We start from the raw sequence: 15333 nt of genomic DNA on the forward strand, positions 1-15333 counted from the left end.
TGGTACACTTGTCCACAGCCAGTTTCAGTTGCCAGTCTGTGATCCATTGCTGCATTGTGTCTAGGTCTGATTGCAGGAAAGAGTTGTAGACATCAGGATCAGTCCTCTTGATTTCAAGGTACAGCTTGATGTCGTCTGCATATTTCAATACTGTGGCATTCTTTAAATTGGCATCTATGTCATTAATGTATGCCACAAACAGGAGGGGACCAAGGACAGATCCCTGTGGTACACCCGATGACATCTCATATGGTGTAGAGTGCTGTCCTAGAACTGTGACTACCTCCTTTCGGCTGAGGATGAAGGATTTCAACCAGTTAAAAAGGTCATCCCCCACACCCATTGCAGAGAGTTTCACCATAAGCCTTTTGTGTGGCACAGAGTTGAAAGCCTTAGCAAAGTCAAGGTAGACAACATCCACCCATGAGCCACTGTCAGTGATCTGAGTAATGTCCTCAAGGAACTCGACAAGCTGGTCACTGCAGCTGGAGTTAGGGACAAATCCATATTGTGAGGGTCGGATGAGACTGTGAGAGCTCCAGAAGTTCCAGAGTGTTTCTCTGACACACGATTCCATCAGTTTTGCAATACAGCTAGTGAGACTGACTGGGCGATAGTTGACAGGTGATGTGCAGTCACCCTTTTTGAACAGAGGAATGACACTGGCAGTTTTCCACTGCTCCGGAGTAGCACCATTGTTGAGACAGTACTGGAAGAAAATAGAAAGCTGGTGTAAAAGGAAGTGCCTGCCACGTTTGAGAAACAGGTATGTAACTCCATCGAGACCAGGGGAGGCATCATCATCATCATCATCATCATCGTTTAACGTCCGCTTTCCATGCTAGCATGGGTTGGACGGTTCAACTGGGGTCTGGCAAGCCCGAAGGCTGCACCAGGCCAGTCAGATCTGGCAGTGTTTCTACAGCTGGATGCCCTTCCTAACGCCAACCACTCCGAGAGTGTAGTGGGTGATTTTATGTGCCACCGACACAGGTGCCAGACGAGGCTGGCAGACGGCCACGCTCGGATGGTGTTTTTTATGTGCCACCGACACAGGTGCCAGACGGGGCTGGCGGACGGCCACGCTCGGATGGTGTTTGTTATGTGCCCTCAGCACGGAGGCCAGTCGTTGCGGTACTGGCTACGATCACGTTCGGATGGTTTTCTTATGTGCCACCGGCACTGGTACCACAAGGATACAAATTCCATTGATGTTCATCTATTTTGATTTGGTTCGATTTGATTATTTTGAAGGTGACGTCGCAGCATTGCAGGTGTAAATTCCATAGTTGTTATGGAGTTTGCTGTTAGTGATGGTGAAGATGGTACATTTTGACTTTCGACAGTGAATATGTTTGCATAGCACTCGGCAATGAGTTCTGCGCATTCCTTGGGGTCGTCAGTGATCTGGTTCGTGTGAGGGTTGCGAAGAGGGCCCACTGGAGAGTGAGGTCTCTGCTTTGAATGCACATATTTCCAGAAAACCTTGCTGTCAGGATTGGCTGCTATGCACTGTTCAAATTCAAGCACTGCATTTTTTGTCACTTGCTTGAGATGGTTGGAGGATTTATTCCGCTTCTTCCTGTTGGTGTCTGATTTATGCAACTTGTATTCCTGTTCAGCAGTCCGACGTTCCTTCATGGCAAAATATATCTATATGTAATTGTATATACACTTATTCTACTATTAATTATTCTGCTTCATTAATTCCACAACATTCCACTATTATCTTCCATATTCAACTTTAGCCTATTTACTTATTTTACAGCATGCATGTATTTCTTGATTTAAGCAGAACAAAAAAAACAAAAAAACAGAAGAAATTTGAAATTACAGATGGAAAATACAGAAGGCCAAAGTGTGTTGGTGTCCCCTCATGTCTATACAGGAAATATTGTTCTTCAGGAACTTTTACAGTGAATGTGAATAATAATGCTTATTTTGTACATTTGTAGCCTTGACATGGAATGTGTTAACCCTTTCATTACTATATTTCTGACCAAAATACACCCCTCATGAGTTTCAATTAAATTCTAAAATAATCATGAATCTAGGCTTGTTTCATTAAGTAACTGTAACTTTTTTACTTATCAACATATTAATGTGATATTTGGAACATAATTAAAGAAAGGGTTCTTAATCAATTCTATTGCATAACTTTTGTCTCAAAGTGACTTTAATTACAGGTAAATCCAGGTAAATTGAGCAAAAGGTAAAAATATTAAAATTTTAAATTGACAACATCACCATAGAAAATAAATCATCAGCTAATATTCAAATGGGTATGAAACAAAATTTTGATGAAGAAGAATTGTGCACATCACTATATCATCAGTTGAATTTAATGCACAACAGGTGTACCATAAAGGTGGAATAAAGTGAAATACTGGAATCCACTGTAAGTTTGACCGAACTAAAGAAATCGGTCAAAAAATAATATACGGCCCTGGTTATGGTATGGAAGTGATAAATTCCAGACCACATCGTTCCCTAGGCCATGCTGACTAACATTATTTTCCCTGTATAAAAACTAAATCCATGCAGTACCCAGTATTTGCTTCACAAATTTTCCGAAATTTGAACCCCCATTTTGTGTTTGTTTACATTCTGCGTAAGTTTGTTTCCACATTGATCGCTTCAAACAATAACTTCCAGACCACATCATACCCTAAGCCATGCTGACTAACATTAGTTTCCCTGTATAAAAACTAAATCCACAACAGTACCCAGTATTTGCTTCACAAATTTTCCAATTTGGAATCAATGCTTGATAACATGAAACTCCTATCCATTTTCAAAGTTGAAGAAAAATCGATGCCGAAAAAAATGTGGAAAAAAATCTCCCAAAATTCAGGGAATTAAAATTACACGTTGATCGTAGTACAAAACTGTCGATGAACTGTTTACGAAGCATAATCACGTGTTTTCACGAATGTACTAAAGAGATTTGCTCTGATATTCTCATTTAAATATGAATAGGTAAATTCGGGCGGCTTTGGGCAGTTTGGTCACATTAACCAAAATTTTTTTCGGGTGGCTTTGGGCGGTTTGGTAACGAAAGGGTTAAATATGTTTATGCTGCTTTTGCATAAACCAAACCTGCTTTCTTTTGAAAACCTTAAGGAAAGGTATGTAACATGTTTGTAAGATCATGTACTCAGATGTAGGAATGGCTGTGTGGTAAGTAGCTTGCTTACCAACCACATGATTCCAGGTTCAGTCCCACTGCATGGCACCTTGGGCAAGGGTCTTCTACTATAGCCTCGGACCAACCAAAGCCTTGTGAGTGGATTTGGTAGACGGAAACTGAAAGAAGCCCATCATGTGTGTGTGTATCTTCATATTTGCGTTTGTCTCCCTCCACTGATTAACAACTGGTGTTGGTGTGTTTACGTCCTTGCAACTTAGTGGTTCAGCAAGAAAAGACCAATATAAGTAACTGCCTTTAAAAAGAATCCTGGTGTCAATTTGTTCAACTAAAACCCTTCAAGACAGTGCCTCAGCATGGCCACGGTCAAATGATTGAAACTAGTAAAAGATAAAATATGTATAAATATGCATATATTTTTGTAATCTTAAATTCATCTACACAACATTTGTGAAATTAGGCAGAGCGTTTATTGTAGAAAATAACAATGTAGAATAATGAGAGACTCACTGACTTCAACATATTGTACATATTAAAAATAATTCAAACCTGTATAATATTTGGTTAGTCCACGTTACTCTATAAGGAGTATAAGGCAAGATGCCTGGTTTCTCTGGCATACAAAAACCATATTCCTCCCTGGATGGGATGCCAGTCCATTGCAGGATTACTCATTTTTACCAACTGAGTAATTGTAGTAACATGAAATGATGCATTTTGTTCAAGAACACAATGCATCACCCAGTTCAGGAATTAAAACTACAATTTTACGATCATGAGTCCAACACCCTAACCATTAAGCCATGTACCTCCACTGTATAATATTAGAGTAGTGATAAATATAACTTATTTTTCAGTTATTTTAGCATATTTATTTACATCCTCATATTCTCATTAGCAACTTTCATCATGTACATTTTTCAACAACGCCTCCAATTGGAAAACCTGAATATTCAAACATACAAACCAAAATATTGTAATTATTACAAAGTTTACTAAAACACCCACATTCGTTATTGATGGCTTGGGTACTCTAGTGTGTATATATATGTATATAATATTATATATGTGTACTGTGTATGAATGTATATATATATATATATATATATATGTGCATAGACAGACAAATAGATAGACAAATAGATATACAGTTTTTATCTACCAAATTCATTCTCTCTAAGTGGAAGTGAAAATAGCTACACTGGGGACTGCCACCATGCACAGATGAGTAATCCTTTCAAAAGCTCTGGATTTATTTAAATGCATCAGAGTCCAAGAAAGTCAAGTTTATTACTACTACCACCATCTATGATATATTACATTTGACCATGTTTATTACTGATAGACCTGTCAGATATCACACAGATCTCCATACTCCCAATCATACTAATGACCACAAGACCAACCTCTTTACACGCACCTTGACAAAAATCTTGAACTCTGCATTTAGCAAAGTTATGGACTGGAAATAGTTGACACTATTTACAATCCCTGTCTGCTAACTAAAATGTTCTGTCAAGATACAATCTGAATGACATAATATGGTTTGTCTAAGTCCACTTTGACACATTTAGGAAATCCACTCAGTATCTAACAGATAGTTGAAGCTTTGTGGACAAAGCTAGAAGTTTTAGGGAGAAGAGGAACGAATGACAGGATCAGCCCTTGTATATTTTGAGACTTTATTGCCTATTTTGGTGCCCCACTATTTCTATCAGTCTGTCACCTTGATGTAAATTCTGACATATACAGTGGTGAAAAAGGTCAAACACAGTAGGCTATTGGATTAAATGATTAGTTGTATTTAATTCTGTCATTTTTTATTCTGAATTTAAATCTAACTAGGATCAACAGCTTTGCCTTTCATCTCTCCAGGATAAATACAATAAGTACCAGTAACAGACTGAGGTTAAGTAAATGGCTGTCCATAATAAATGTGAGGCTTTGTATCAATGTAATAAATCAATATTAACTAATATTTTATGTAGTAAACTGATAGAGTCATTACCATGCTGGGTAAAATGCTTAGCAACATTTCACCTATCTTTACATTATGAGTTCAAATTCCACTGAGGTTGACTTTGCCTTTTATCCTTTTGGTGTTACTAAAAAAAGTTCTAGTTGAGCACTGGGGTTGATGTAATCAACTTAAACCCTTATATACATTATTTAGATTTGATGGATATTTGTCCTTTTCTTGTTTGTTGTTAACATAACATTTTGGCTGATATACCCTCCAACCTTCATCAGGTGTCTTGGGGAAATTTTGAACCTGGGTTCTCAATGAGAACCCAGGTTCGAAATTTCCCCATGCATTGCTTATACACATAGCACAAATTATATATATATATATATATATATATATATATATATACATACATATACATACGATGGGCTTCTTTCAGTTTCCATCTACCAAATCCACTTACAAGGACTGTAGTAGAAGGTATTTTTCCAAGGTACAACATGTGGGGCAGAGCCCAAGACCACATGGTTGGGAAGCAAACTTCTCACTTACAACTGTGATTTACATTATTTACATTTGACAGATATTTGTTCTCATCTTGTTTGTTGTTAACACAATGTTTTGGCTGATGAAGGTTGGAGGGTATATCAGCCAAAATGTTGTGTTAACAACAAACAAGATGAGGACAAATATCCATAAAATTTAAATAATGTACATAATTCCTCATCTCTTAAATACAGAACTTAACCCACCCACTGAAATTGCTGGTCTTGAGCCAAAATTTTAAATTAGTATTAGTGAATATAGACTAAAGTATGTTGAAACTGCACTAGACTTAATGCTAGCTTTATCCCTGAAAATTCTGAGTTCAAATCCTATTAAAATTGGCATGACTGTTTAATCCTCTAAGGACAAGAAAGAAAGAACCAGTAACATGGAAGATTGACAGAATCAATAAAAAGCCCCAACCCTTTACATTCTGAGTTCAAATTTTGCCAAGATCAACTTCACCTTTTATCCTTCCACAGTTGATAAAATAAAGTAATCAACTGATACTGGTGTGTTCCAAGTTTCATTGATTGACTTAAAGAGATCATTGTCATTCATGGCCGGGATCTCACCAACAAATTCGGTTCTTTTCTTATCAGAACGATCAGGGTGAGTTTTCCGAGCTGCCATACCTTTGTAATCACCATTAGACTCATCCAACTCTTTCTAAATACTCTGCACTATCCTCAGATTGACACCCAAACACCCTGAAATATTCATATTGGCATTTCCAGCATGAATGCCAAGCAGTACAGCATGCTGTTTCCAAATTTCAGGCAGAGTGAATTGTGTCATGGTGCTGTTTTTCTCACAGATGGTGCCCAACTGACCCTACTATACTGTGTAGTCAACAAAATCAAAAACAATGTGCATGACTAAAGTTAAAAATATAAAATGGCAACAATTTACCCATCACACCCTGTGTATATAATTATATATAATTATGTATTTGTGTATATATAATTACACAAATGGGCTGAGGTTCACTACAGCTGTTTCAGATGCATTTTTTATTGACAAACAAATCAATTACGCCATGAAAAAATCGATTACCTCAGGTGAATTAAAATTTAAATTTAAAATTTAACATTTAAGATTTTGCATATAAAGAATGTAGAATGTATTTTGACGCCCTTCATCACCGAGATTAGTATGTTGTTCTCAACCCTACTGTGGTCACATTATTAAAATACTTTGATTCTATCAATAATACACACACACAGGTGTGTGTACATGCGTGTTTATGTTTTCACTGATGTTGACATCTGTGCATTGATTGAAAACAAAGTTTCCCACCATACAAATGAATGCCACTTGTTTATGACCTTACTTGGAAAAAAGTTGTGGAATGACAACATGAAAAGCATCTAGCCATAGAAAATGTGTCTCAACAAGTGTCATCTGACTCATGTAAGCATGGAAAAGCAGACATTAAAACAGTAATAATAATGATAAGGATACACACACACAGATGATGATAATGAATATATATATATATAATTACATAATCATATACAGTGATTATGCCTTTGTACTTTCAGAATACTTCATGCATTGGAGGATGCCTTAAAAAAAATCTATTTATGGAAACATTGCAATTTTGGTATGTGGGTGATGCTTGTGCGGCATTACAAGTAATAACAGGAAAAAAAAAAAGAAAACCCACATATCAAGCAGAGGTCAGCAACGCCTATGCAAAGTTTTTCATTTACATTTGCGAAGAAAAAAAGATACCCTTCCCCCACCCCTAACCCTAACTCTAAACCAAACCCTAAAACAGTTTGAAATGCAATAGATCGATACTATGGTTATAATTATGGGTGATATTTTCCTTTGACACAGCTAGAAAAAAATCCCATTTTCCGTAGCAGTGTCGTATGAAATTGTCACCCATAATTATAACCCTAGTATCAATCTATTGCATTTCAATCTATTTTAGGGTTAGGGGTGGGGGAAGGGTATCTTTTTTTCTTCGCAAATGTAAATAAACCCAATCTGTTTCTTAAACGAGGGACATATTCATACAGCACGGAATGTTTTCACCCCAAATGGCGGTCAGCGATTGGTTAAAATTGCTGAAATGCTCAAAATTAAAGTCGAAATATGTTACAACATATAGAATTTTCTCAATAAAGCCAAGAAAAAATGATGTTTTATAAACACATTCTACCAGTATACAAAGTTTAAAAGTGTTTTAGTTAACTACAAATTGTGTTGAAAACTGCCGTTCAAAAGGAAAAGATCCAAATCTTTAAACTTAATACATATGACTTAGTGTTTATAATAAATTTATCTCGATAAGATATTTCGTGGTTTTGTTTCAAGATATATTGTTGAATTTTGTTCGATTTTTTATTGTAAAATCACGTATTTTTATATATATTTATATTTTCTTATAAGATAATATACGTACATTTATTTAATTATTTTATTGTTTTTATCTTTGACCTGATGAGTGACTATATCTAAATTGAATTGATTTTATTGCTATCAATTTGAAAATATAGCACGAAACACGTGTAGTCTATTTACTAATTACATACTATTTATTTATCATTTTGTATTTTATTTAGTTCTAGGAAAATGTTTTATCGTATCTTTAATTTTGTTCTATATTGTATGATTTAAGTATATCATTGTTCAATTGCTACATGGTGGTTCTTCTCTAATTTATATATCATCATCATCATCATCATCATTTAGCGTCCGTTTTCCATGCTAGCATGGGTTGGACGGTTCAACTGGGGTCTGGGGAGCCCGAAGGCTGCACCAGGCCAGTCAGATCTGGTAGTGTTTCTACAGCTGGATGCCCTTCCTAACGCCAACCACTCCGAGAGTGTAGTGGGTGATTTTATGTGCCACCGACACAGGTGCCAGACGGTATATATATATATATATAATATATATATATATATATATATATATATATATATAATACATATATTTATATACATACATATATACATATATATAATACATATATATCTATATAATACATACATATATACACATACATATATATTTATCACGCGATCACGTGACCGACCAGGCTTTCAGATGTTGCAACACATCGCTGGTCACAATGCGCTTCGCACTGTTTTAGCCATCAAGTGATGCCACCACGCTGGCTAAGCGAGCAGGCTAACAGAATAAAGAGTGAGAGAAAGTTGTGGCGAAAGAGCACAGCAGGAATCGCCACCCCCACCCCTACATATATATACCAAAAGTATATAAATATATGCATATATACATACATATATATATTTTTGGTATATACATATATATATATATATATACTTACTTTTATATACATACATATATATTGCATATATATATATATATATATATATATATATATATATATATACTTACTTTTATATACATACATATATATTGCATATATATATATATATATATATACACATATATATATATATACACACATATATATATACACACATATATATATATATATATATAATATATATATATATATATATATATAATATATATATATATACACACGTCATTGTAGCTTTATTAATAAAGTATATATATATATATATATTATAGACTATATAATATCGCAATTGTTGTGTCAAAATGACGTTGATATTGACTATATATCCTATATGCATTATTTACTGGGGGGTGTATAAATTGTATTTAAATTATGTAAATATTGTAATGGCAGGGAATGACTATCATACAACTTCATTTTGATCAAATAGATCTACAACTTAATAAACAAATGCTTAATGAAGTGTTGTATGATGTGTAGTTGAGTGTTAGTGGGTGTGGTGACAGATAAATATGTAAACAAAGCAACGTAATCACTGAAGATGGTGCTTTCAAGCATAAAAACACCAAACAAATACCCATTGATAGAAGAGTGTCACAGCCCAGCGGAAGATGATATTACATACACGACAATCACCAAAACAATCCACAATAACAATATGTTCTCTTGATGAAGGAAAAAAAGAACACGACCCCTTACCTTCAAGTATTGGTTTTAGCCAGTGCTTTTTATCGCAACTTATTGCAGATAAGATTGCCGTTGTTGGATTGACATTAACGAAGAACTACCCATGAACTTCCTGTCATCTTGTATATTGAGCGACGTGGACAGCAACCCAGGCCTTGCAGACGTAAACAACAAAAACAGTGACGTAGACAACAATGTGTGTTTCGTGAACCACGAGACAGCAACGTTTTCGCAAACTTCGTGACTAAGTTATTAAAACTTATTTCATTTCATTCAGAATTTTACGCTTCACATTAACCACCGCAGGTTGCACCCAAGATCATAATAGGTGTTGCGAAAAATTCCTTGGTTACTATTCAATCTTGAATAAATTTATTCAGAGAGGTAATATTTATCACCACTTAAATATGGATATGTTATTAAAACAAACTGTACTGCGGTAGATACCATGAGAGAAACTGTCTTCTACTGCAGCACAATTTGTTCTAACAGAACATCTACGTTGAAGTGGCAATAAATATTACCTGTCGGTATTAATATAATTAGTATATTCAATATACGGGCACATAAAAATAAAATAAAATTTCACTGTGACGTATCCTTGACACTAAGAACTGCGCTTAGTCATGCAATGACAGATCACGGTAATACTAAGACTTCTAAAACAACAACAATGGTGAAGTACAGTCACATCAAATGTAATATTTGTGTCATCTCTTTGATATCCCAAAAGATTTTGAGGGCAAAACAGAAATGACACAAAACTGACAGTACAAAGTAGTTCATTTTACACTAAGGAAGGCACAGGTGTGCCTGTGTGGTAAGAAGTTTACTCGGCAACCATAAAGTCCATCTGATGTGTATCATCACCATCATCATTCAACGTCCGCCTCCCATGCTGGCATGGGTCGGACGGTCTGACGAGTGTCAGCAAGCCAGAGAACTGCATCAGGTTCCAGTCTGATTCTGCTTGGTTTCTATGACTGAATGCTCTTTCTAACGCCAACCACTTTACAACGTGTGTTGGGTGCTTTTTAACGTGATGCTGGCACAGGACTATCGCAGGCCAATCCTCTTTATCATGGGGAGCAGCCTTAGCACTTTTGAAGTTTTCTTCAGTACAACAAGGCACCACACACACACATATGCACAGGGGGCGATGGATGAATTTCCCCCATTTTATACTTTCAATTTTGCGCATGCGCATTATTTGTTTTTGATTTTATCGACGATACAATATCGTAGGGTCAGTGACACAATTTACTCTGCCAGAAATTTGGAAACGACATGCTGTAGTGCTTGACATTTAAGTCAGAAGCGTCAGTACGAACATTTCAGAGTGTTTGGGTGTCAATCTGAGGACATGTACCGAGAGTGATAAAAATCAAACATCCAGTCAACATCATGGTGTTTAGAGTAATCGCATGTGATGGTGACGTTATGCCGCCATTCATCTTTCCACACAACCTCAGACTCAACACGGAGATCTACATAAAGTGCCTGTTGGAGGAAGTGTTGCACTGGGTCAAAAGGGTGGCTGCTGGAAGACCTTATGTCTGGCAACAGGACTCTGTACCATTCCACACAAACAGGAGAACCCAGTCATGGCTGTCAGACAATTTCTGCAACTATGTCACCCCTAACATCTAGCCACCTAACTCCCCAGATTGCAACCCTCTTGATTATTATGTATGGGGCACAGTTGAATGAGAGACCAACAAAACTCCTAACATCAGAGGTGAATGGAAAGCAAAGATTATGGCAACATTCACCAAGTTAAATGAGGAGACCATCCAGAAAAGTTGCGGAAGATTCCAAAGTCATCTGGTTGGTTAGATTGAAGCCAATGGTGATTTTATTCAATACATTTCCTCTGTAGTATTTCAAGATATTTTTATGTAATTTTGGTAAATATATCTGCTAAAACGAGACGTCAGTGCTATTTTCATTTTTGCGTAATTTAGACAACAGTTTATTCACTACACACTATATATAGATATTTTACTTGTTTCAGTCATTTGACTGTGCCATGCTGTAGCACCACCTTTAGTCGAACAAATCAATCCCAGGACTTATTCTTTGTAAGCCTAGTACTTATTTTATTGGTCTCTTTTGCTGAACCACTAAGTTACTGAGACATAAACACATCAACATCTATATATATATATATATATATGGCTCCCGTTGAGAAACCCTGTTCTAAATAAAGAAATCTCACACGCACACACACATACACACGTACAAACACACACAAACTCACATACACACCGACAGATATACATACACAATATACACCTATCCGCGCACGCACACATACACATAAACACATACAAACGCACACATACACGTACATACATACACACTCACACAAATGAACCCACACGCACACATACACTAGGTTAAGCACAGTTACTCACCACACACCCAAACTCTACGCATACACACACACACTACAAACAACACACACACATGATACATATACTTACACGCACACGCATATACCCCTTTGTTTTTTGACCTGGCTGAATACAAAGGAGTGCTACTCCTTTATGACAGCTAGCTTGCCATGCCAATAATTCACCATACATACACACACACACGCACTTGTCATCCTTGCACACACACACACACACACACGCACCCACACACATTCCTTGTCTTTGAAACTCTCTTGTTTTTAAAAATCATGATTCGTCTACCTGTCAGCTTCTGTTCTTTCAACATGTGATCTCTTGAGCACCACCAGCAAAAATATTTTTTTCTTCTGTCTTCCCTTCTCGGGATCTTTCCTTCTCCTTGTTTCCGACGAAGAGCTCCGCTCGAAACGTTAAACCCTCCTTCCCTTCTTTCCTGAGCGTCAAATAATACTTTAATTGTTCCACGTCCTCGCGTTGCTGTGTTTTTTTGGGTTTTTTTCTGTGTTTTCTTGTTTGGATTAACTATATATATATATATATATATATATACATGTCCTGTACCCATATATGCACAAATACATACATATATATATATATATATTCAATGGGATTCTTTCAGTTTCCATCTACCAAATCCACTCAGAAGGTTTTGGTTAGCCCAAGGCTATATTAGAAGACATTTGCCCAAGGTGCCATGGAGTTGGACTGAACCTGGAACATGTGGTTGGGAAGCAATCTTCTTACCACACAGCCACTCCTGCACCTAAAACTGCAAAAACATCACAACTGCCCAATGAATGGGAACATGGAACTCTGAGTAGCAGGATTTTGGTGATATTTTTGCAGCTTTAATAAAAAAGCACATTACACTACCCTCGGTGTTGAATTGCTAAATTTTTTCACCTTGTTTTGCATTTATGTGCTTACTCATGATATGTATATATATATGTCAATTACATTAATTTATAAATATATAATATAATTATATTAAAGGGTGTGGATAGATCCTACAAACACACTAGAAATAGATGCCAAATGGCTCTAGAAACCATGTCTATACACCTTTAGTACATATTGTAAGCGGGCAGATGAAAAAAAAATGAATAAGACTTTTTGGAAAAGGTGGTTAATAGTAGATTGATTTCTGGCCTTGCTATCTTCAGTAGAATATGTCAAAATATATAGATGCAAATATTTATACATACCCGTACGAACAATATTTTTGCCTGACTGTACACATACAATATTCATTTCCATAAATTTATTGTCTCAAAAAGTTATATGTGACACACATGCAACTGAATTAATTATATTGATTTCAAATTTTGGCACAAGGCCAAGAATTTTGGGGCAGGGGGTAAGTCAATTACATCAACCCCAGTACTCAACTGGTACTTATTTTATTGACCCCAAAAAGATGAAAGGCAAATTCAACCTTGGCAGAATTTAAACTCAGAATGTAGTCAAACAAAATGCTGCTAAGCATTTTGTCCAGTGTACTATTGACTCTGCCAGCTCACTGCCTTCATAAGTGAATTAATTATATTGAAAAACATGCTTTATAGCAGGTGTGTTATTTAACATTTTATGATGAATAAGATAGCAAAAATGTGTTATTACTGTTATATGATGCATGTACATTGTTATTATAAACAGAATGAGGCAGGTAATTGTATAGAAAGATATTTGCATGTACATAGATATGTATTTATGTGTATCAGTATTACAGCACAAGGTTTATTACTCTTTGTCAAGCATGGTGTACAAAGTATGTTATACAAAAACAAGAAAAAAGTCAAAAACAACAGAATTCCTTGTAGAGTCTAAGGTGGCTTTATCTGAGGCTTCAATACTCGGATAACCCTAGGTGAAGCTTCTAGAACATTTTGAAATACAATTTGATGGGAATTTACACAACTTTTCTGTAATGTCTACTACCCCTACTTGTTTACATGCCAGCCAATACTGATTCATCAACAAACATTTATATTGACAGTCATATCTTTCATAGTAATATAATTGAGTTTATGGAGTTGGTCATGCCTTTTATGGAAAGATAATTAGGCCATGGTCCTATGCTGGGAATCTGAGTGAGGTGGCTGTAATCTGGCTGAAGTATTGTAACAATATTTTTGCTAATCTTAACTTTATCAACAGTTCACTCATTGTGACAAGATAAAATAGATTACTGTTTTATTGTTCCTTTAATATCATTGCTTATAAAGATTAAAAGAATTATTAATAAATCATCTTTATTTTTCCAAGCTGAGATTGCAGAAATGGTAGAGTGTTTGAACCAAAGCCTTGCATTAAACCGGTATCAATACAGTGAATAACAGTGATAAACTGAATTCACTTGTTTATACTACTATTTCTTTCAATACCTTACAAATGGTTTATTTTGCCTGATACTGTAGAATACATGGGTGAAACCTGGCAGTTTGCTGTGTTTATAAATAGTTTGTAAAATATGAAATAAATATTGCTGTGTGAAATATTTTCAGAAATGAAGCTTGCTCTGTTCAGATCAAAGCCATTTAGGTTTTCCAAAACTGCTCTGGCTACTTCATTGCCTGACCTTGAATTCATCTTTTTTATATGAATCTGTTGTAAAACAAGTTTCTTATATTTTTGATAATTTAAATACAAACACTTAACTATTATTTTACATCTGGATGACCTCTGAGTAATTAATGCCAGTGATTTAATTTTTAAAATATACATATGGACAATATTGTACATTTTCACTACTTTGACAAGAATGGTGAAGTTTATGCTTCACTTAAGAGAACTAATAAAACTGAAATATATTCAGAATTGACTGCTGCATATTTGCTGAAATGATTAAAATAATATTAGTCATTGAACCAATGTTGTTTTTTCTTCATTATTCTTTTATTCTCTTACTCGTTTCAGTCATTTTGATTGTGGCCATGATGGACCACCACATTGAAGGCTTTTACTTGAAAAATCGACCACAGAACTTATTTTTAAGTGTAATACTTATTCTATTGATCCCTTTTGCTGAACTGCTAGATTAGGGCAACATAAACACATCACCGCTTGTCAAGTGGTGATGGAGGGACAAACACAGACACACACATCGATATATATATTTCTTTACTACCCACAAGGGGCTAAACATAGAGGGGACAAACAAGGACAGACAAAGAGATGAAGTCGATTACATCGACCCCAGTGCGTAACTGGTACTTATTTAATCGACCCTGAAAGGATGAAAGGCAAAGTCAACCTTGGTGGCATT

General features: G+C 35.7%; 1 protein-coding gene across 2 annotated transcripts in view; it reads right to left on the reverse strand.

Annotated features, from left to right (window-relative positions):
* LOC115217311 (golgin subfamily A member 5) overlaps positions 1-9822 on the reverse strand; it is a 42088-nt gene extending 32266 nt beyond the window's left edge. Inside the window, exon 1 of one of the 2 annotated variants that reach the window (XM_029786963.1) lies at positions 9664-9822. The gene's annotated coding sequence lies outside the window, so the exon portion shown is untranslated. The remainder of the gene's footprint in view (positions 1-9663) is intronic. The other variant, XM_029786962.2, reaches the window with a different exon arrangement.
* Between the last annotated feature and the right edge of the window lie 5511 nt (positions 9823-15333).

This window comes from Octopus sinensis, linkage group LG11, assembly GCF_006345805.1.
Source record: "Octopus sinensis linkage group LG11, ASM634580v1, whole genome shotgun sequence".
NCBI classification, from domain to species: Eukaryota; Metazoa; Mollusca; class Cephalopoda; order Octopoda; family Octopodidae; genus Octopus; species Octopus sinensis.